Source organism: Ostrea edulis, chromosome 5, assembly GCF_947568905.1.
Source record: "Ostrea edulis chromosome 5, xbOstEdul1.1, whole genome shotgun sequence".
Lineage (NCBI taxonomy): Eukaryota > Metazoa > Mollusca > Bivalvia > Ostreida > Ostreidae > Ostrea > Ostrea edulis.
The window spans coordinates 61462555-61486504 of record NC_079168.1 but is presented as its reverse complement, the minus strand read 5'-3'; the positions used below and the strand labels follow the sequence as shown (position 1 = coordinate 61486504).

At 35.1% G+C, this 23950-nt stretch overlaps 2 long non-coding RNA genes across 3 annotated transcripts; both read right to left on the bottom strand.

Moving 5' to 3' along the window:
- Window positions 1-12870: 12870 nt before the first annotated feature.
- Window positions 12871-14882, bottom strand: LOC130054636 (uncharacterized). 2 transcript variants are annotated; one of them, XR_008802960.1, is made up of 3 exons: window positions 14369-14841; window positions 13337-13421; window positions 12871-13202 (listed from the first exon to the last, which is right to left on the bottom strand). It is a non-coding gene; the product is annotated as an uncharacterized LOC130054636 (long non-coding RNA). The 2 variants fall into 2 exon arrangements; XR_008802961.1 differs by having other exon boundaries at window positions 13337-14882.
- A 1075-nt stretch (window positions 14883-15957) lies between these two features.
- On the bottom strand, window positions 15958-21660 carry LOC125648873 (uncharacterized). Its single transcript, XR_008802956.1, has 5 exons — window positions 21394-21660; window positions 20525-20561; window positions 20212-20404; window positions 16956-17917; window positions 15958-16490 (listed from the first exon to the last, which is right to left on the bottom strand). It is a non-coding gene; the product is annotated as an uncharacterized LOC125648873 (long non-coding RNA).
- Window positions 21661-23950: the final 2290 nt, after the last annotated feature.

The window sequence follows — 23950 nt, the reverse complement described above, 5'->3', positions numbered from 1 at the left end:
ATGGTGAAACAATATGACGTTTGATACTGTATTCATTCATTTTGTTCCCAACTGTTTTTTACATGTTGTACAGAATTTGGAAGGGTCTCTTGGATTAGCTAAGTGTCAATTAAAACCCTTGACAGCACAGGTAAACAATAGAAATTAAAGAGGCCACTAGTGTTTTTCACACCTCCGGTCGATAATTTCCCACCTGGCCGGTTGGTCAGTCAATTTCCACACCTGGACGATCTTGATCAACCTATGGCCAAAATTTTCTTGTCTTCAAAAAGTGGCCGGTATTGTAAGGGTAAATTACACATGTTTGTTAACAAATGTACTTTAAAAAGTGGCCGTTGTCCGGTTTTCAGGGGTGGCCGGTTTTGTAAGACTTTTTTTGTAAGGAAATGTTAAGATTTATAATAAGATAAGATAAGAAAACTTTATTTCAATTCGGCATGTATAAAACACAAATAACATAAGCTCTATAGAGCTTTTTACCAAATATAAAACATATACATCAACATTAAAATAATAAAACAACATGCAGCAATATTTAAGATTCATGCAATCTGGTATTTCATATAGATCCTAGCCGGAGATCAGGTGGCAAGCGCCTCTCTGTCCAACAACCAACATCTACATGCAGTATGACATACAACAAACAGGGAGAAGTATTAATTTTTCATGGTTGAGTAAAAATTTATAAATATGATTAAGACACAGAACTTAGAATTTAAAAATAACTAGATGATTTCTAAAAATATGGTTATTTTAAATAAATATTATAAGGTAAAGAAAGTTACAACTGAAAGGAGCAAACCAGAAAATACAATCATCTGCATGCAGAACAGCAACATTTAGTACCACTCCAGGACTGCATTAAGCTCTTAAATTGAGAGAAGCTATTTTCAGTCCTGAAATGGTCTGGAAGGCTGTTCCACAGTGTGGCAGCAGCAAATTTAAAAGATCTCTTGCCATATTTTGATGTTCTGACTTGTGGAATGTCCAAAATGTTATTGTATCTAAAAGAGTATTTTGAATTTCTTGTGTGTACAAGATTGTGCAGACATGAGGGCGACAGTTTATTCAAAATCTTAAAAGTTTCAAACGCCATAGTTCTCATTCTTCGAATCTGCAAAGAAGGCACCTTTGCTTTAATCAATAAGTTTTCATATGAGCTGTTGAGATCATCGTATACAAAGCGACGCGCTCTTTCTCTATCTTTTTGGAATTTTTCTCTGTACAAAAATGCCAGGCCAAAGGGCAAAAATTAAAATTACTAAGAGTAAAAGTTTGAAAAATTGTAAGTTTGCTTAATCTGTTCAAAAATGGGCCTAAACGTTTAAGTATATTCAGTTGTTGGGATGCCTTCCTGCAGATTGTACTAATATGAGCGTCAAGATTTAATTGATAGTCAATCTCAATCCCCAGCAATTTAACACTTTCTTCACAAGTTAGTTCAAAATTTTGCATATTTATAGACGGAGATTTTTCGAAAGTTTTCTTCCCAACTGCCAAGACTTGAAATTTATCAGGGTTTGCCTGCATCTTGTTAATTTTGAACCAGTCAATGAGCTGGTTTGAGTCAGACTCTAAAGTCGAAATAAGTAGATCAAAATTTGGACTACCAAAGGATAAGTATTGTCATCTGCATAATTATACAGAGAACTTTCTTTTATAAACAAAAATATATCATTTATGAAAATATTAAATAAAAGAGGTCCAAGTATAGAACCTTGCGGAACCCCTTTTTGGATGTCAGCCCAGTCGCTCAAGATACTATTAACTTTTATTTGTTGTTTTCTGTTTGATAAGTATGATTTAAGTAATGAAACCGAATGATTTGAAACTCCATAAGCTGACAATTTGTCAAGCAAAATGGCATGAGGTAGGCAATCAAAAGCCTTTGAAAGATCCATGAGGACAGCTGCTATATAATAATTTTTATCCGAGGCTTCCCGCCAGTCTTCTAAAAGTCTGAGCAACGTGGTCTGGCATCCATGTCCGCGCCTAAATGCACAGAAGAAGGGATTGAAAATTTTATCAAAAAAATCTTACAGTTGTATTTCACACACCTTTTCAAAAACCTTAGAAAAAACAGGAAGAACACTCACAGGTCTATAATTTGATATACATAAGGGATCGTTTTTCTTATGTAATGGTGTTACCTGAGCTTTTTTTTTAGAGAATCAGGAAATACACCATTATCAATAGACACATTGATCAATGAAGTTAAATGTTTAGACACTATCGGTTTACATTGTTTAATTACTTTAGCTGGAATATTATCATACCCAGAAGCTTTTTTTAATATTTATTTTATCTATAATTTTTTCAACTTTATCAGATGTCACATGCTCAAATTCAAAACTGTTCACCACATCCACATGCTTTTTTATTTCCACTATACTAGGGTGAGTATTAGGGTCATATACAATGCCTTCCCCAATTTTATCTGCAACGGTAGAGAAAAAAGTATTAAACTTTTCAGAAACTTCACGAGTATCATTTATTATTTTATCATTTTCACACAAAAGTATATTTTGATCCCCAGAATTACATTTTTTAGAGAAGAACGGTTTAACAGTTTTCCAAAAATTGACATTTTTGGCCCCACCCGTGCAGCGTTCAAGAAAATAGGTTTTCATCGAGTTCTTTTTCAATTTTGTTACCAAATTTCGCTGCTTTCTGAATTTTTCCCAAGTTTTAGAATTTCTGTTTTTTGTGTATTGGGAATAACACATATGTTTTTTGTATATGGCTCCTCTTAACTCACTATTCATACATGGAAGTGGATTTTTCTTGGTTGTCTATTTTTTACTGGAGCGTGTTTGTCAAGTACACTTATAAATGTATTTTGATAATCATTATACACTTTGTGTACTTCTTCTGATGTGGATAAATTCTCAATATCTGGAAATGAAATTTTCTCAAGATCACTATTAAAAAGTTCACAATCAAAATTTTTGTAACTTCTATAAGAAATTATTTTTCTTCTCTGAACTGGGATTTGCCCTTTTATTGAGACTGAGATGATATTATGACAGTCACTGATACCAGTGGAAAAATTTTGTATATTAAAACACTTATTTTTCTGATTTGTTAAAACTACATCCACCAATGAAGGGTTACGATTTTTCATAAAACATGTTGGTTCTACAACTAATTGTGAAAAATCAAAAACATCACATAAATCTTTTAAAGTTTGGCATTTTATATAATTCAACATGTCAAAATTTTAGTCACCAATAACTATAATATTTTCGTAATTTATTATACATTGATCTATGTTCTTCATAAATAAAGTTGAGAAATCGTTGTCAGACATTGATGGGGGCTTATACATGCCCATAACAAGCCACTTTTTTCTGGTTTATATGGACTTCCACGCTGATGTTTTCCAGTGTTGGTGATTCTAAATTGTTTTTCCTACTTGCTGGAAAGTCGGTGTTAATGTAAACAAGTATTCCGCCACCGTTTGAGTTTCTGTCACGTCTTAATAATTTGTAGCCCTCTGCTGTGAAAAGATTGTCATTAAAAGAGGCATGAAACTTCGATTCTGATATAAATAAAATGTCTACGATTTTATCAGACAAAAGTTCCTTTATTTCGTCAAACTTATAACGAAAGCTATTGATGTTAAGGTGGGCTGTCAGAAAATTTCGAGGGTGTAACTTTCTTGATTCCCGAAGTTTGTCAAAAACAGATTTTTCTTCTTCATTGTTTACACCGGAAGTTGGGCTAGGTGCGTTCGATTGACTTTTCAGGGTCTCAACAAAATGAGTCGTGCTGTTTCCGACTGATGTATTCATAAAAAATGAATCGGAAAAGTCTGGCAAACGATCTGAACAGAGATGACAGAAATACTGATCGTCACACTTGGCTAGTCGGTTGTATTCAATTACTGATATGGTCGTACATTTCAAATGTGTCCAGTTGTCGCAGAAATTACATTGAATTGCTTTCTGGTTACTCTTAATAGATGATTCACAACTTGTACAAGGGAATCGTATGGGTCCAGGATTGCGTTGGACATCCCCGCTCATCATTATATACAAGATAAAACAATATTTTATGGTATTTTTCATAGTTAATGTTGTTGTTATTGGTCGACCATTTTTAATCGAGTTCACATTCAGTGGAGCTGACGGAAAAAGTTTTTCAATGGCAAAGTTGAAACTGCCTGCACTTGTGGTCTCTAAACATGCATAAATACCTAGATCTTCAGGTCTCTCAGTCTTCAGAATGGTTTTTGGTGCTCTCTCTGGTGTTAATCTGAGTAAAATTCCAAAAACGATGAGAGCTATTTTACATGCGCCAGCTCCGGCCGCCATTTTTTCTGCCGGGACTTAGAAAATCGGCCGATATTCAGGGAGAACCGGTTTTCTGAGGGGCCGGTTTGGAGAAGTTTCACTGTATAACAAATGGCAAAATTACTGGGAGACCAGACCCCCTTACTCCTTCCTGATCTAGGATCCTCCCATGCAACAGGTCATGTGATGGGACTATTGGAGGATTGGAATATATCATAAACTACAAAAATTTGTATTTAGACATTTTTGGGTTGATGTTCTGGTGGAGATGAGCACAGTATCGGAAGTCTGAATTTCAATGTGAGGAAATTGATGAAAAGTTAGTGCAGTTACACTACAGATGATGCCTTTATTAAAAAGTCCCCACAAATGATGCCATTGCAAAATTCTTTTTAGCTCACCTTAGCCAAAATTTATTTGGTGTCTGTTATCATTGTCTGTCAATCCGTAAACTTTTCACATTTTCATCTTCTTCACCAGAAACACTGCGCCAATTTCAATCAAATTTGTCACAAATCATCCTTTGGTAAAATCAAGTTTGTTCATAGAAAATCCATAGCCCCTTCAAAGGGGAGACATTCAGGAAAGACAAACAAGAGGCCCATGGGCCACATCACTCACCTGAGTCACCTTGGCTCATATTTAAAGATTTTGTTTGAATTCCTATGGAAGAGTCCTATTTCTAAAAATTTCTATATATTCACATGTAAAACTTTGATCCCTATTGTGATCCCAACCTACTCCTGGGGGCCATTATTCTTTCAAAATTGAATCTGGATCAGGTCAGGAAGCTTTCATGTGAATGTAAACTCTTCTGGCCCAGTGATTTTTCAGAAGATTTTTAATGATTTTCCTTACATATTTGAATGTAAAAATTGACCCCCTATTGTCGCCCCATCATACCTCCGGGGGCCACAATTTTTACAAACTTGAATCTGCACTATGTCAGGAAGATTTCATTGTAAATTTCCTGGCCCAGTAGTTTTTGAGAAGAATGTTTTTAAAGATTTTCCCTATATATTTGTATGCAAAACTTTTATTCCCCCTTGTGGCCCCATCCTACCCTGGGGGCCATGATCTTAACAAACATAAATCTGAAAGATTTTTCCTATGTATTTGTATGTAAAATTTTGATCCCCTATTGTGGCCCCATCATATCCTCAGGGGCCATGATTTGAACAAACTTGAATCTGCATTATGTCAGGAAGCTTTCATGTCACTATCAGCTTTTCTGGCTCAGTGGTTCTTGAGCAGAAGATTTTAAAAAGATTTTTCCTATATATTTGTATGTAAAACTTTGATCCCCTATTGTGGCCCCATCCACCCTAGCTGCAATAATGTAGCCCAATCCAATTTGTTTTTTATTCTGACGTTTTCAGGATAGGGCTACAATTCCATAGGATCTCCGTAATGGTGCAAAATAATTTTATGAATAACCGATAATAAACTCTGTGTATTAGTCCCAAATGTTGTTTACACCAAAAGGAGTACCAACTTTGTGCTCGGGCATGTCTAATAAAGGTTTTTTTCATTAAATATAATGTACAGCATGCAAAATTCTTCGTCTGCTCCGCCATGCTTGTTATCGCGAGATCTCGTAGGTGGATCTAATGAAAAGCCTAAACATTGACAATCAGCGCGAAAATGTAGTTACTCGAGCCACTTCGACAAAGGAAGGAAAATCATATTGTTGCAGAAAGAATTTACACTCTGCTGTTCGGTTTTCAACTTGATATTAAATTCAAACCTTCTCAATACCGACGAAATAGCTTTCGCCTCCATACTTGTTCATTGATGTAAATACCACCTTATATGGCATATGCAAATGACTTGACAACCGGAAGTTGAAACTTCAGTACATCAAACATGGCGCACAAATATGAATCGAGAAACTGGGATTTATCGGAATTGTTGAAAACGGTAGAATAGAGCCTCACAAATCTAAAGTTGCAGGTTGTAAATCTATATATTGACTAAGAAACATAGAATATAATTTTATTTACGTAAAGAAAGTCAGGAAATGTTTAGAATGAGTGCAAATGTTGCGAGAGTGAATCACTCCCGCATTTGCACCATTACGGAGATCCTAAGGAGTTGTAGCCCTCTCCCTAAAAAAAAAAAATCAGAGAGGGCTACATTATTGCAGCTACATCCACCCATGATTTTAACAAATTTGAATTTGCACTATGTCAGGAAGCTTTCATGTAAATTTCAGCTTTTCAAGCCCAGTGGTTCTTAAAGGGACTGATTCACGATTTTCCTCCAAATTTTGTATTTCACTTTAAGTAATCAATAGTCTAATATGTTTTAGAAGGTTTCACAAAAAATCAAGGTTATTCATCATGACGGAAGCTCATTATAGAGAGTTTAATATTTGTTTTGAAAACAAAGACTGAGGTGTGTTATTGGTTACGAGTTTTCAAAATAAATGGATACTGATCCAAGTTTATTATATATATCTACGGAAGCCGATAGGTGCCAGGGTATAGAATTAATATTTATTTAACTGGCGGCCGCCACTTAATTTATGTGGCGGCCGCCACTTAATTTAACTGGCGACCAACACTTATTATCTGGCGGCCACCACTTATTAACTGGCGGCCGCCATATAAATTAACTGGCGGCCGCCAGTTAATTTATGTGGCGGCCGCCAGTTATTTTATATGGCGGCCGCCAGTTAATTTAACTTGCGGCCGCAAGATAAATTAACTGGCGGCCGCAAGATAAATTAACTGGCGGCCGCCACTTAATTTCTATGGCGGCCGCCACTCAGATTAAATCATTTATATGGCTGTCACCAGTTATTCAATTCCCCTCTCTTACTCTATCTCTCTTTCAAAATGTAAGGGGTGCAATCCCTCCCAATGCTTAGTAATATGTATGTGATATATATATATATATATATATATATATATATATATATATATATATATATATATATACACACACAATTAAGAGCATTAAATTATTGTTTTTCGATTGTACTGTTAAATACGTAGAACCACGGAGCTGACCCTCCATTTTTTGACAACGTTCAATTTCTATTATTTTCACATGCAAACTATAATTATTTTCACATGTGAAATAAGATTAATTGGCGGATTGGCCCCCACCCCACTCTTTTGGTGGTAGTAATGAATGGTAAAAATGTAATAATGAATGAACTGATCAATTGAAGAATGAACGGAGCCCTCTCCCTCCAATTTAGGAGTACGAAGTTTAGACAAAAGAGACATTTTAGGTTCCTTTTCTGCTTGTCAACAATTGTAGGAGACAATTTCTCCTCCGACTGTCCCTATACACCTTGAAAAACGATGCTGCGTGTTTGCGTACTATTCTAAATATTTCCAAAATAATCACTCAGCGATACGAATTACATTGTTTTTGCAATTGGCAGCCGCCATATATGAATTAAGTGGCGGCTGCCAGATAAAATAACTTATATGGCGGCCGCCAGATAATAAGTGGGGGCCGCCAGTTAATTTATATGGCTGCCGCCAGTTAATAACTGGCGGCCGACAGATAATAACTGGCGGCCGCCAGTTAAATTAAGTGGCGGCCGCCACATAAATTTAAAAGTGGCGACCGCCAGTTAAATAAATATTAATTCTATACCCTGGCACCTATCGGCTTCCGTATATATCACATCTCAAGTATGCTTTAGGCAAAATGTGTCAGTTAAAATTTGTAATTGTACAAAATGAAGATGCTTTGAATTACAAAATTAATGTTTCACTGGTTTGTTTGTTTACATAAAAAGACTCGAGTCTTTGTTTACATAACACAGAATCAAAGCTAAAATATTGCTCTTATCCTTACATTCAGACGGTCCAAATTTTGGTTGTCAACATTAAATGAGCTATATTTTTAATTTTTAACATCACAAATGAAAAATATTTCTTTCGAAAAACGTGAACCAGTCCCTTTGAGAAAATTTTTAAATGACCCCACCCTATTTTGTGATTATCTCCCCTTTGAAAGGGACACGGCCCTTTATTTGAACAAATTTGAAAACCCCTCACCCAAGGATGCTTTTGGCCAAGTTTGGTTAAAATTGGCCCAGTGGTTCTGGAGAAATCTAAACTGTAAAAAGTTTACAGACAGACGACGGACAACAGACGATCAGAATAGCTCACTTGAGCTTTCAGCTCAGGTGAGCTAGAAAAAAAAGGGGATGGTCATTCAAAAATCTTCTCAAGAACCACTGGGCTAGAAAAGTGAAAATTTACTTGAAAGTTTCCTGACTTAGCGTGATTTAAGTTTGTCTAAATCATGGCCCTGGAGGTAGGGTACCTGGGGCCAAAATAGGGAATCAAAGTCTACATGTGGATATACTATATAGTAAAAATCTTCTTCTCAAGAACAACAGGGTCATGATAAGTCTTTAATATGCAAGCATCTTAAGGAAGTGCAGATTTAAATTTGTTCAAATTGTGGTCCATGGGGGTAGGGTGGGGCCACAAAGGGGGATCAAAGTCTTATATGAGAACAAAACACATACCACATGTTGAAATTTTTAAACAATGTAATTTAAATGAGTCCCCTCAATACGTTTAAAGAAACTATATATAGCGCGCATGAATACATGATGTATAAGCAAATTTTAAAAGTGTCACAGGCAATACGCAAGATCGTAAATACCGCGTTAGCGGAACTCTCTTGTAAAGAAGTCCGGAAAAGCGTGTCGATCTTGGGCATTTTTTGTTTATTCAAAACAATGGCATCGGAAGACGATTTAACCTCCATGTGCTTTCCACAATTAAAAGCATTTTTATATGAAAGGTGTGTAAAAACGTCTGGATACAGGAAAAATGAACTTCTGAATTTAGCTCGCGAAGCTAAATATTTTGACGCAAGCTCTTCTCAGCTTTGGGAATTTCCTGGCTGACAGCAGTGGGAAAAACCCCCACCATATTTCCATTAAAATCTATCAGTTATGGATATTTCTGCGTATTATGTTTCTTTCTTGAATCATTACTACAGTCTACTGCAATGCAATGATAGTACACCATTGTTAAAATCGGGTGAATCGATCACGATAAAAGTTGTAGAACTGGTATTATTTGCCAACATGCCCAAATTCTCGCATACTCTGGGTCTCGCGAGACTTTGAAAGGGGGAAGTAAAATTTAAAACCAAGACGGAAAAAGTAGTCGCGATCTTGCGTATTGTTACTTGTTTATTGAACTATCAATTACAAGAAATAGATTCATCCGTAAACATGAAACAAATAGAGTAAATAAATAATATTTTATAGTAAGAAAGTAAATACATGTATCTCGGTTTCTGAGGTTGATAAAGCATGGTAAATATGGGTCTGTTACGACTGATTTATACTCCCTGTCGAGGCCTTCATGTGACTATTTCTGCGGGAATCTACTACGGTGAGACGGAGAACACGCGTCCAGTTTGTAAATATTTATAGCAGATTGTGCATGTCTGACGAAGCGGTATTCTTGTCCTTGCACATCCTACGGAGCGGTAATCTTCATCGAATGTTAATTAGTAAAGCACGAGATTTTGTAGCATTAAAGTTTTAACAGACTCGATCTAATTTCTTTGTTTAAACTTCAAAACTTATTGAACGAGCTGCGAAAAATGCCGTACAAGGTGCAATATAACGGCCTCATTGGTAATTATAAACATCATAATTATCAAAGCTAATAATTTGATCGATCGGTACTAAATGAAGAACTCAAACAACACTCTGAAATTTTACCATATATTTAGATGGGTAAAGTACACGAGTCATTTACTGCAAATGGAAAGTTAAAAGTAATCGCATATATTCCCAGAGTGCTGAGAGAAAGATCTGACATAATCAAGTGCTTGTTACAGTATCTTTGGAAAAAAAATCCACGATGATGAATTTTAATTCGCTGAACATTTCATGATAATTGATTACAGGATGTAAGAAATATGCGTATTATATTGAAGTAAATACGGGTGTAAGAAATATAATTGTGCATTATTTCGATTGTATGGCTTAAAGGTAAAAGTATGGAAACCCATTAATGTCTTTGTAGCAGTCGCTAATATCCACGCACTGAAGCTTGCGGTAACGTGCCTTTAGTCATATTTCTAAATTCGTGTGACTATATTTGAGATTTTGTGAACAATTACTTATGCTCCTTTCAAAGAAGAAAGGAGGGGGATTACTGCACTTGTCGATCGGTTGACCACATGTTCGCTCAATATCTTGAGAATCATTCCCTTGATAGTAATGATATTCCATATATGTTAGTTATGAGTAGAAGAGGACACCAGGGCTGCGTTCAAGATCGTAGCGGCTAGCCTAGGGGCTACGTGCTAGATATCTAGCGATCTTGAACGGTTCGCTCAATGTAGCGGCTAGGTAAAATGGCGGAAAATAAACACCTTCTTGTTATATCGAGAAAGTTGAATAATATATTTTGTTAATATCAGATCTATGTTATTTTTTTCCGAAGCTGAACATCCAGAAATGGCGAGATTAACCGTAAAAATATGAAAATAAGCCTTCAAAATATATCCGACTTTGAGAGACGTGCAGTGCGACGACTTAAGGTAGAGATTGATAGGTTGATGCTAAAAAAATTAACCATTGAATTTTTTTTATTTTGATATATGTTTATGATGAAGCTTCGATATAAAACATAATAAAAAATCAATGTAGGTAATCGACCTTGTTTTTGAGAAATATGGCGATTTTAACAACACCTTCTTTAGTCCTTGTAAAGCGTAAAAAGTGAAGAAAAATAAGTAGAGAGCAATATACAAATAGAGCTATAACATTTTTATTGTAAAAAGGATCATAATTTGTCATATATGGTTCCAAACAACCTTTCACATAATTGTATATTACACATCAATTTCAAGTTCAGCAATCATTATTAACATGCAACAACATTACTTCAACAGAGCTACATTGGCCAGTTACCTTAAAACAGTGCACAATATTTGCACACAGGGTCATACCTTTGCTTAAGCTGCAAAAAAATTACCCATCAAATTTCTTATTTTATTTCATTAAGTGGTCAGTCTATTAGTAAGTAAAATATATGAAAAAAATTATACACCATAATGGGGTTCAATATGGAACTAGCAAAAAATTCCTAACCCCACCCCCTTTTAACAAACTACACATTTTCGTAAGAAAAAGGGTTATTAAAAGATGTTGTAAACAATCCATCAAAAACAGCTTGCTGAAATTCGAAGATTCTTTGTAATACCTTTTTTAAATTAATAAATATAATACAGAAAGTATGTATTTCAAATTTTTGCTTATATTTTGTTGTAGTTCTCGTTGTTGACCTTTGTGCACTTACACTCAGAATATAGATTTATCATACGTCATCATATTTGATGATTAATATTAAGAGTTTTCTCAAATAAAAATCCCCACAAAAAATTGAAATACAATTTATATTTGTTAAAACAAATGTCTCCATTACATCCCAACCCCTTTAAGAATGAGCAGGAACATAGACGTCATGAATATGCACTCGGTGCATTGAGAAGAAAGATTCAGCCAGCAGAGATAAACTACTGACCTTTTTATAACTTAGAATGTTTAAGCATTCCCAAATTACCTCTTTGAAAATTGAACATGACAATAAGAAGGTTTCTATAAGCTATTTCAGGGGCGGATCAGGAATTGAAGTTGGGAGGGGGGTGCAACTGTATGAGGCAGGGGTCTGGGGGCCGCCTTGAAAGGGGGGGGGGGGGCGATTCCCCAGAAACTCCTGGATTTTACAGATTTTTTAGGGCTTAAAATATGTCTCCTATGTAGTCATTTTTATTATTTTCTGTCATTTTTAATAAGGTGAAATTAATAAAATAACGCAAATTTTAAGGGTTTTTGGAAAAAGTAGCCGTTCTCCCACTAAAAGTAATTTAATAAATCAAAAGATTGTGTCAGACATTTATTTCTCTGAGAGTGGAGGAAATTATGGATTCTTTTATCGTATATATTTTTCTAAACAAGAGACCACGATTTACTTTAAACTTGAAAATTTTAGGGGGGCTCGCGCCGGTTGCCCCCCACCCCACCCATTATATCCGCCAATGCATTTATGTATGTGCTCTTGCGATTGACCTTTTTGCACTCACAATGATTGCATTAATATTTAGTTATTTTTCATACATTTTTTTTATAATAACCAGACACGATTACCTATTATAAGAAATTGATATGATTATACAGCATAGTGCACCAAATATGTTTAAATAACAACTTTATATTTAATATCAATGGAAAGATTTCCACCCAATCGACCCATGGATTGATTGATTGTATCTTGTTTAACGTCTCTCTCGACAATTTTTTACTCATATGGAGACGTTACCAAGACCGGTGAACGGCTTTAAATTTAGGCCTTTGCTCGGCGCTTACGGCCATTGAGCAGTGAGGGTTCTTTAGCGTGCCACATCTACTGTGACGCTGGGCATCCGTTTTGATGGTCATCTCCGAGGACCAGTGACATTCACACCTGATGCTGAGCGTTTGGCAGTATATATGCACTGAGTGTGTGTAACGGGGGGGGGGGGGGGGGGGGGGGTTGTTGTTAGAAAATGAGAAATTCAAACACATTGATTAAAGTTATAAAATTGGTATTTTATTTTCATTTAGAAATGTTTACTGATTTTGATATATCAAAAACTTAGAATAATCAACAATGACACTTCCTCTATATTTATACAATATTATTGTCTTTAAAAAAGACATGTAATACATGAGTACATGTACTTGTTTTCCATTAAATTCACACTTTAGTATGTTGCACAATATATCCATTGCTCGGGGCTCACAAATACATTATTGATTCTATCCAAGTCCCATATTTTGCAGAAGTTCTTGAATTTTCTCTGTAACCTGTGAAGTTGTGGGGTCCAGGGGATATGACATCATCAATGTAAATGAAGTACCTGTTATAAAAAATATATTCTGTATATTCAAATATTGAAAAAAAGATGAATATCTAATATACTAAGAATTGTCTTTATAAATGTCTGGTGTTAAAATGAAAAATTCTATCTTACTAAGATAGAAAATATTGTACCTTTCTTGCTGATTTTCATGGCAAATTGCTGTTGAAGTTGTTGGCTGGAAGCCCATTTCAACTTGCACTGGTCCTTAGGATGATGCTTAGAAAAAAAATCATCATAATTAATATTTGCACAGTCAGTATTAATCATTAATTATACTGTGTCAGACAATGTCAATTTTAAAATCGTGTGTCTCAATGCATGTTTAGTGAACTTTAAAATGCTGATATATTGAAAAATACACACATAACATGTATTTTATTATGTTAATTTTTAAAATCTTGTCTGAAATCAGTATTACATATGTAACACTACATGTATGTTAAATGTGTGCAGTGCAGCAATGTGAACTCTTGCAGTAGTAGTACATCTGCATGATTGCTATTTATTTCATATTGTTATAGTTACCTTCTATTTAAACTGTACATACCCTCCCACCCCCGGGTCCTTAATGAGGTGAATAAACATCATAATTATCATATTACAATATGAGATGACAGATATGTTTTCATAAACTGCCAGTTCATTCTAATAATATCAAAACAAGTCAACTCTAGATTTATCAGACCTGTCTCCTTTACGGAGTGTGGGTCAAGAGAAGGACATCCATATCTTATTTTCATACAATACATTTATTTGCCTATGAGGGGGGCTTGTGATTTTACAAATATTTTAAATAAAGTTTTGTAGACCTACATGCTTGTATGAAACATGAAACCCCAGATTTGAAATATCCCTTAGGTCAATGAAATTTCAAGATACTATAAGTACTATCATTTATACCAAATAGAATTTTAGTGCAACACCCCCCCCCCAAACTTGTGAGAGCCCTATTTTTTTTCAAATCTGGCATATACATGACATCCATTTACAATTACATGCACATGTAGGAGTTATATTTTGGGCACATATGGAATACATAAATGCACAAAAAATGAAACAGCTCCAAATTGTGCGTTTATAGATGTTATTATAAAATCGCGTTGTGAAATAGCAGAGGAAAAGTGGGTTGAATACAAATTCAATTTGCCATTTTTTTCACTTACCAAACGAAATTATGATTTCGTTGTCCACGTTGAATGCATCCATCGAATTCCTCTTCTCAGAAGAAACTTTGTTTAAACTCTCAATGACTACATAAACAGTATTGAAACTCGCAGCACTCGGACACCACGATCACGCTACATCAACAACTTTGTTTACGTAGCGCAGCTATGCATGGTGGTGAATTTCGTGAGGTAAAAAGTGCCATTCTGCACGGACGAAACATTTAGTCCACTATTATTACATTGACGTATTCCTAATCTAAACTATGGCCAAATTTCTATATCTTTCGTCGAGACGACCCTCTCAATCATCGATTCAGTCACAGCAACTTGTACTTTCGGAACCCCTTTTTGTTTTTCAACTACTCTATGGCGATGTACGGAATTCCGAAAAATAATTTCACGTGAAAATACACGATTTTTACTGATCACGTGGTTGCTATCGGTCTCTACCTTAACGTCGAACGATGGCAATAATTTTTATTCATTGGAGTTTGAGATTACTGCCTCGTTCACACGGATGCGCATTAAATTTTACTTCGCATCAAATTTGATGCGAAGTAAAATAATGCGCATTAAATTAATTCGAATTAAATAGCGTTCACACGGCGGTAATATTTAATGCGAAGTAAACTAATGCGCATTAAATTCGTATGCATCTCTATTAAAGGGTGCGCGAAATAAATTAAAGAATAGACTATGTTATTGAAAATTATTTTTATAGATATTTTAATGAATATTGTGTAGATCTATACAGAATTCTTTGTTCAAAACGCTATATAGGCCTACATGTAGTATACTACATGTTTACAATTTAGGCCTGCATACATAATTCTGATCTACACATAAGGAGTTTTTTGTCGGGTTTATTTATATGTTCCCAAGAAATTACTTGTTATTTCCTCCGACAACCAGCATTCAATCTAGACAATATATTGTTTCTTCATGGGCCCAATTTTAAAACTTCGGAACGTCTTTTTCACCATTCCGCTGACTACCGTTATGACGTAATTTTTAATTACTAATACGTATTATAAGTCTACTATGACGTCATATGGTATAAAAATTAACAATGAGCGGCATATGTTTTAAAAAATGTAAAAAAGAAAATCATATCACTGTTTTAAAACATTGTTGTCGTATTTAAAAACAATTCCTTCCACATGTATTACTCAGTATGCCTATGCAGAGCACAGATTTACGTCTGACATTATCTAATGACATGCTGTTTGTACATGTTTTTAGTGATTATTATCATTTTGCTTCGTTTTTCGTACAAAACTAACATTAATATATAAAGCTGACCATGGGTATGATGCATGTGACCCAAATTTGCCATTACGCATGCGTCTACATTTAATTCGAATTAGCTTCGCTTAGCGTTCACACGGAGCTAATGCGAAGTAAATTTAATTCGCATTAAATCGCGACGTCAATTTTAATTCGAAGTAAACTAATGCGCATTAAAATCTCCGTGTGAACGCGGTTCAGATTTAATTCGCATTAACTTACGTTTAATGCGAATTAAATTCTTCGTGTGAACGAGGCATAAGATTGGCGTTTAGGGCCTAAGCCTAATCAATATGCATTTTGCACAATATTTCTGAATATTGTCAATATACATCAGGTCTATATCCGATTTTTACAGTCCAGCGGATAGAGAAGTTCTATATATCGTCTGCTTTCTTTGGTGAAAAATTAAAAAGTTGTTGCAGATAAATTTTTTGTTTTAATGTCGTTCTTGACAGATTTAACGTTACATGCACTTCACTTCAAATATTCAACATCTCGTAAAGAGAATACCTCAACATCAAGTAGAAATATTAGGCCTACATATCAATCTTTTCCAAATATCAACTTGATACAATCAATAACCCCCATCCCCAATACAATCATTTTTCAGTGCACGAGATGTACATAACTTGCAATAACAATAATAATAAAAAAAAACAACCCCAAATACATACAAGCAGGCATGTACTATTTCTCCAAGTATTTTCTAATACATGATATAACAAATTTTAGTGTTCAGTTTGTATATACATTGTATACTTTTAGATCTCTAGAGACGCCATCAGTTTTCTTGTCAAGCATTAGTGACAAATTCTCTTACAGTTGCCCACTGAAAATGCAAAAAAAAATTACTTTTAAAATTCTTTTTCTGTTGCTAATAATTATCACAAAATGTTATCTTATACATAGAAATATGTCCAAAAACGTTCTTAAAATGTCTTGTTTTGTTAAAAATCAGTAGTTGCAGGGGTCTTTGCCTTTGATGGCCCTAGTTTTTTCACTACCCCCTTTTGGATCCACCACTGCTCTTTAATTCGGACATTCTGGCGCAATTGTACATCCTGTCTTATGCACAGATCAAGTTTTTTTTAATCTGGGGAGGGGGGATGTTATAACCTACGTGTACATGTATACTAGGGGTCCACAATTTTGTATTTAATTCAGAATCGGCATTTTTTTTAAAAACCACAAGAACACAAATAGTGTACATTCTAATTTGGGGGGGGGGGGGGGGGGGGGGGGGGGGGGCGGTGTGGTCCAGTCATGTGTTTGCATCATAGTTTCTCATTCATACCTTTTTCTATTGCAAAAATTTATTTCTCAAACATCTTTGCCTGGTATACATGCAAGGAAAGCAAGAGACCCATGGGCTGCATCGCTTACACAAGTCACCTTGGCCGTGCCGTTATTCAGCAGTTGTGAAGAAAAATTTTGACCTCAATCACAACATACTGAAAATAAATTCACACAACACAGATACTTAGTATGCCTCAACATCAATATGACTAACATGATCTTGCTGTTCTGGATAAGACCAAAGTCACAGGGTCAGAGATTATGATATGAAATGAAAGACCTTGCCATAAAATTTCAAGGTCATACACCAAGGTATAAAAAGGTCTTGCCATAAAGAATCTATATACAAAATATGAAATTGAAAGCCCTCGCTAAAATAGTTCCATATACTTATATGCATGTATTTAATATGTCTGCACTATGTCGGGAAGATTTCATGTAAATTTCCACTTTTCTAGTCCTGTAGTTCTTAAAAAAAGATTATTAAATGACCCCACCCTAGTTTTACCTTCTCATGATTATCTCTGAGACTCCTTAGAAGGGGGCATGACCCTTTATTTGAACAAACTTAAATACCCTTCACCCAAGGATGATTTGTACCAAGCTTGATTGAAATTGGCCCAGTGGTTTTGGAGAATTTAAGCTGATGGACAGACGGCAGGCAAAAGATGATCAGAATTTTAAAAGCTAGGCTGAGCTCAAAACAAAACAAATCAAAACCAGCTGTCATATTAATTTTATTTTTTTAAATTCTTTATATCATAAAGTTTTATTTTAATCTAATGCAATAGATACTGCTTATGCAGCATGCATAATTTTTAATACATGTGAGATTGGGTAGCAAGCATGTTTCAGAACCATTGCATGTATATATAAAATATAACTTAATTTGAATCAAAATATCATTTACAGATTTCTCATTCATCCTTCATCCTCAATGGAAATTGATCATTCAAGAATCTGGAATTAAAGAGAAATACAAATAAGAGGGATACCACATCAAAACATAACAGTACAATAATAAACTATTCTATCATTCTAAACATGTGGATCAGAATGGCATTTATTGGGGGTGTTCTGGGGAAGATTAATGCTTACATGGGCATATAAGCATGACTGATAAGAATGAATTGAGCATGTATCCACACCCTGGTCCAAACTCAACATACATACACTGTGTAATCTACAAATATTCACATTTAACTTTAGAAATAGGAAATTATGCTGTTTTTTTTTTATTTCTTTGTTGTACATCTACAGACAATTAATTATTCCAGTGGGACAAAATTCTAATTTTATCTTCATGACTTGAAGTGAAAATTTTCATTGTTGAATATGACTTACAATTTAAATTTCAAACTATTTCCCCCCTCAAATTTCTCTTTGTGTACATACCACTGTAAGGCTTATTTAAATGTGAATATTTGTAGATTATACAGTGTATGTATGTTGAGTTTGGACCAGGGTGTGGATACATATATATGTGTGGATATATATATATATTCTCATTTTTTGTAAATGGGCAGTATAAAAATAAATCAAACTCCTGTCCCATTGGACCTATATACCAATTTGAACACAAACTTGATAAAATACATAAATCAGCATCTAGTATACAAAGCATTTCCAATAATTTACCATGTACAGTACCCAAAGATATGTAACCTTAACAAAATTTATAAACAAAATGAAGTATCCTTAGTAATAACAAATCTATAGATAGCACTGAAAGCATGTCACATTCACAAATCCAACTGCCTTAGGACTTAAAGAGTGTGTGTTTGAGAATGCAGCCCAAAGTCAGTTGTAACAAACTCATAGTGGTTCTGAATTGAATAAAAAATGTGTGAAAAGTTGACAGTTAAAAAAAGTTTGGACAATTTTTATCAGAAAAGCTCATCTTCAATGGCTAAAAGAAAAATTATAAATGCATGAATTAACAAGAGGCACACAGGCCTTATCGGTCACCTGAGTATTAGTTAAAAGTATCACTACTCTCATTAAAGGGACTGATTCACGATTTTACCCAAACTTTTTGTTTTTCACTTTTGATGATCAGAATCTACTGTCTAATGTGTTTAAAAGATTTCACACAAAAATTAAGGTTATACATCATCACGGAGGCTCATTTTACAGGGTTTATTCTTTGTTTTGTAAACAAAGATTGCGGTATGCTATTGTTTATGACATTTTCAAAAGAAATGGATATCAATTTAAGTTTATTATATCTTTCACATTTCAAGCATTTTTGAGGTAAAATGTGTCATCTAAAAGTTACAATTTGTGACTATGCAAAATTAAGATGCATTATATTACATAATCAATATTTTACTTGTTTGTTTGTTTACATAAAAAGACTCGAGTCTTTGTTTACATAACACATATTTAAGGCTAAAATCTTGCTTTCATTCTTGCATTCAGAAGGTCAAAATTTTGGTTGTCAACATTAAATGAGTTATATTTGTAATGTGTAACATCAAAAATGAAAAATACTTTTATCAAAAATCGTGAACCAGTCCCTTTAAGACCATATTATTTAAATGTTTTACACACACACATATATATATATACTAAAGAATACTAAGTTTTGGTCCCACCCTGGTCTCAGAACCTCTACCCCATGGATCATGAAATTTACAATTTTGGTAAAGGCCTTAATTCCTGCTGTATATCATTATGTATTTAGTTTTTCTTACACATGTACGATTGTAGAAAAGACTTTTGAAAATTGGTCAACTTTTGGCAGTATTTGCCCTGCCCCTGAGGCCCCAGGGGTGTAGGAGTACTGAAATTTACAATTTATGTCCCCCTTGTCCTAAGAATGCTTCATACCAAATTTGAAAAGAATTGGAATAGTAGTTATTGTCAATGCACGTTGCACGACACACGTTGCCGGACAACAACCAATTGCAATAGGTCACCTGAGTATACTCAGGTGACCTAAAAATCCAGGATGCATTTGTGAAACGCTGATGCCCCTGGATTACAACAAAGTGGAATCAGGTCAAAGGTCAATGTTAAGGTCACATTGTGACTAGGTCAAAGGTGTTGTCAGTGGAAAGGTCTTGTCACATGAAATATACACGTACATACCAAATTGAAAGCTCCACCTCTTATGATGTAAAATATATGACCAAGGTTAAAGGTTTTTGCGACAGACAGACCAAAAAGAATATGACCCCTAATCTTTGATTCCGGAGTCATAAAAGAGTGGGGAAAGTGGCAGAAGCAGGCTTTTGGGCTGTGAAACTCACCTGATTCAGTTGGAAAATAGTTGATTTTTGTGACAAAGGTCTTGGATGAGAACACTTGCATAAAAGTTTCAAGATCAACATGGTTGTCCATGAATCAAGTTGCATCAATGAACGCCATATTCCCATTGGAGGTAAAGGCAATGGAAGACCTATCTGTAGATTTATCAACAGGAAGGGCTTCAGTTCCATCACACTTCAGTGGATATGCAATAAAAATATATGAGTTTTATACATAGTTATATTTAATATTGGCCTACATTGGGCTAATGGTTCATGTACATTTTAGAACAATAACTTCAGAATTCACACTTACCAAATGCCTTGTCGACCTTGATTACATGTACAATTACCTATATAATGAACATGATGAAATCAATTGTCAATCTGTTTAAATGCACCACAATATATAAACAAGAGAACTTTCTAATATTAAATCTAGACAATCCAAATCAATTGTAATTGTGTGTTTCATGATCAGAAACAGCTTAAATACAATTAGGATTTACATTTATTTCAGGAATACTTTTTAGCTCAACTGAGCTCAAAAGAGCTTGTCTGGCATGTAGTATAAACTTTACATATTTCTTACTTCCCCAGAACCATGGTGTCAGGGATAATTTTCACTAAACATGTTATTTTAGCATCCATGGGTAAAGGGAATTCAAAAGCATTCAAATGAAGGGTCATGCCCTTTTCAAAGGGGAGATAATGTTAAGAAATGTTCAAAATATACCATGGTGGCATGTTTAATATATAAAAATCTTCTACACAAGAACCACTAGACTAAAGTTATGTGAGGACATCCTTAATTAGTGGAGATTAAAACTTTGGTCAGATTTAATAATGTGCAAGCATCCTCAGCTAGTGCATGTAGATTCAAGATTGTGGGGGTGGGGGTGTATCATACAGTTATTGACTGGGTTCGAGGACAACAGCTGTTTCGTTTGACCCGAATGTGAGTTCCTATGCGAGGTCAGAGACATATAACATAGTTATAAATGTTTCTGATGAGGTACACGTGCACACAGTACAGCACGCGCAGCACTCCATCATCGAAAGCAGACAATAAAACAAACTTCAAGATCGTGGGATGAAAATGTAGGAAGTAAAATGGTACATAAAGTGCTGAGCTGGTCATAACTGTTACCATCTATGCTTGAAAAAGCAATTATTTCTGCTTACCTTCTTGTCTCGCCTTATCGAATCCCGTAAACAACTTCTAGTAGTAGAATAAACCAATCGAGGTGACGTATTCCGGAAAGATATTACTTGTTCCGATTATTATCGTTCATATAAGCTAAAATCATTCTCATTTTTCCGCCATTTTGCTTTAGAATCTAGCACCAAATTTTTATGCTATCTTTCCCTATGTAGGGGCTAACCTAGCACATCGTTCAAGATCGTAGCGCTACCGAGCCCTACGTAGCCGCTACGATCTTGAACGCAGCCCAAGTGATTTTCAGGTCAAGGGTCAATCCAATGACATAATTACATGTCATTCAATCAGCAGGTCGATATGTCGACGGTCAGCAGGTCAATAGATAAAAACCCAGAAGGCAGAATTGTACACAATGTAATATATATATAATACATCATGTCTATGTTTAATCCAAATAACAAATACCGTTATGACTAGTATACATGGCGATCTACTGACTAGTATACCTGTCGATCTGCTGACTAGTATACCTGTCGATCTGCTGACTAGTATACCTGTCGACCTGCTGACTAGCATACATGTCGACCTTCCGAATAGGATACCTGTCAACTTGCTTACCTGTCGACCTGCTGACTAGCATACCTGTCGACCTGCTGACTAGTATCCATGGCGATCTACTGACTAGCATACCTGTCGACCTGCTGACTAGCACACCAGTCGACCTTCCGAATAGGATACCTGTTAACTTGCTTACCTGTCTACCTGCTTAATAGCATACCTGTTAAACTGCTGGGGCCCGTTTCACAAAAAGGTGTAAAGAAGATGGGTGAACTTGGCGAACAATAAGCCTATTCATGATTGGGCACCGGTTGCGAATCGGGAGTTTAAAATCCGCATTGATGGTATCCGTAGTTACAATAGATGCAGTACCATACTAAAATGCTGTCCAAAATATTTAGAATTAAAAACAAATATATATATCATACTTCAAAAAATGATATTTAATCAAAATCACCATCAGAATTTGTTTCACAGGCAGCAGAATGTATATTAAGCGGTTTTTAACACACACATAATAACACTATGCCTGGAGTACCTAAAGTGCCAAATGACATTACAAATATGCTCACAACATTCAACAGTAAGTGCTCCGCATTTTCATTTCCATATTAACTGATGTGAATGAGAAACCTCAGATGTTTTGTGGTGTAAATCAAATGTGGAATAGCGTTTTCTGTATGATGCAGTATCAATGCTTTGATTTGGATTCAGTTTCCCCCAAACAAATGTTTTGAACATCATTTACAGCGTACTGGTACTACTATACCAAATATAATAAAGACATCAGTTTCTCGCCTCTTTCGGTACAACTCTGAGGCCGGTTTTACTGTTACAGAATGCACATTTGTTATTAGATTTCCCAGCAAATACATATGCGACAGAAACAGACACTTGATTTGCGTTTGTTTTTGTACTGAACTGTAGACTTTTAGACAGTCTGCATCAGTTGGTTGTATATTTGGCTTTTGTCGGGATCTTAAAGTAACTTCTTAAGCATTGTTGAAATTGTTCTTTTTAATTTTCCTTTAACATATGTCCTTTACATAAACAACATCCACACTTCACAGGAGGCCCCATACTTGTTTACATTTATTCACTAGCTGCACGTTGGAGTCTATTACTTAATTGTGATCATCATTAAGACTGCATAAACTTAGCATAAAATGTCAGAGACAAATAATTATGGAAAGTCTATTCATTAATAAGAGAGAAAAAATAGGTAGGAAAAGTTGGTACTCGAACCACAGATATGCAATCAGGATTTGTCCAAAACTTCAGTGAGACTGCCGCTATACCACCTCGGCTATCCATCCCATGAAGAATTTCCGAATTTCAAGCTATCCAAAGTCACCCGTCATGGACATAGAAATTTTCTTGATAATATGACATAAAAGTTATACACAAGAAGTAAGTTTTTTTCATAGAGTGGGTCAAGTCTCCATACTTTTATTTACAAAACATATTACACCTGAACATGTACTAACATAATTTACTTAGTTCACACTGGAGACTTGACCCACTCCATATGAGAATCTGCTTGGAAAAGTCAAATTTACTGTTATTTTATGCGTTTTTTGCGTATAGGTGATTTTAAGTAGGATTTTTTTTTTCAATGTTCCTTTGAAATGGGCACATCGAAAAAGCATTTTTGGAAACTATGCAAATTTTTCTTTTTCTGGAGAGTTTGAATTTTAACTTTGATATTTGTCCCTCGATGTGAGTTCTCGGCTCGATAAAGTCACCCATCTTCTTTAGGGCATAATTTAAGCCGAGTAACTTGAGGCCGGTGTTGTATAGTAGCCTTTCCCCCTACAGCCATCGAAGTTCCCCCCGGAAAAATGTCTATATAGTAGTTTCCCCCCGGAAAAATGGCTATATAGTAGATCTTCCCCCACGGAAATGTGGCTATATAGTAGGATTTCCCAGCTTTTATAGCCCAGATGACCCCCACGGAAAACCTACTATGTATAGTAGATTTTCCCACTTCTTTTCATTCTGGTTACGTTTACGGCGGACCAT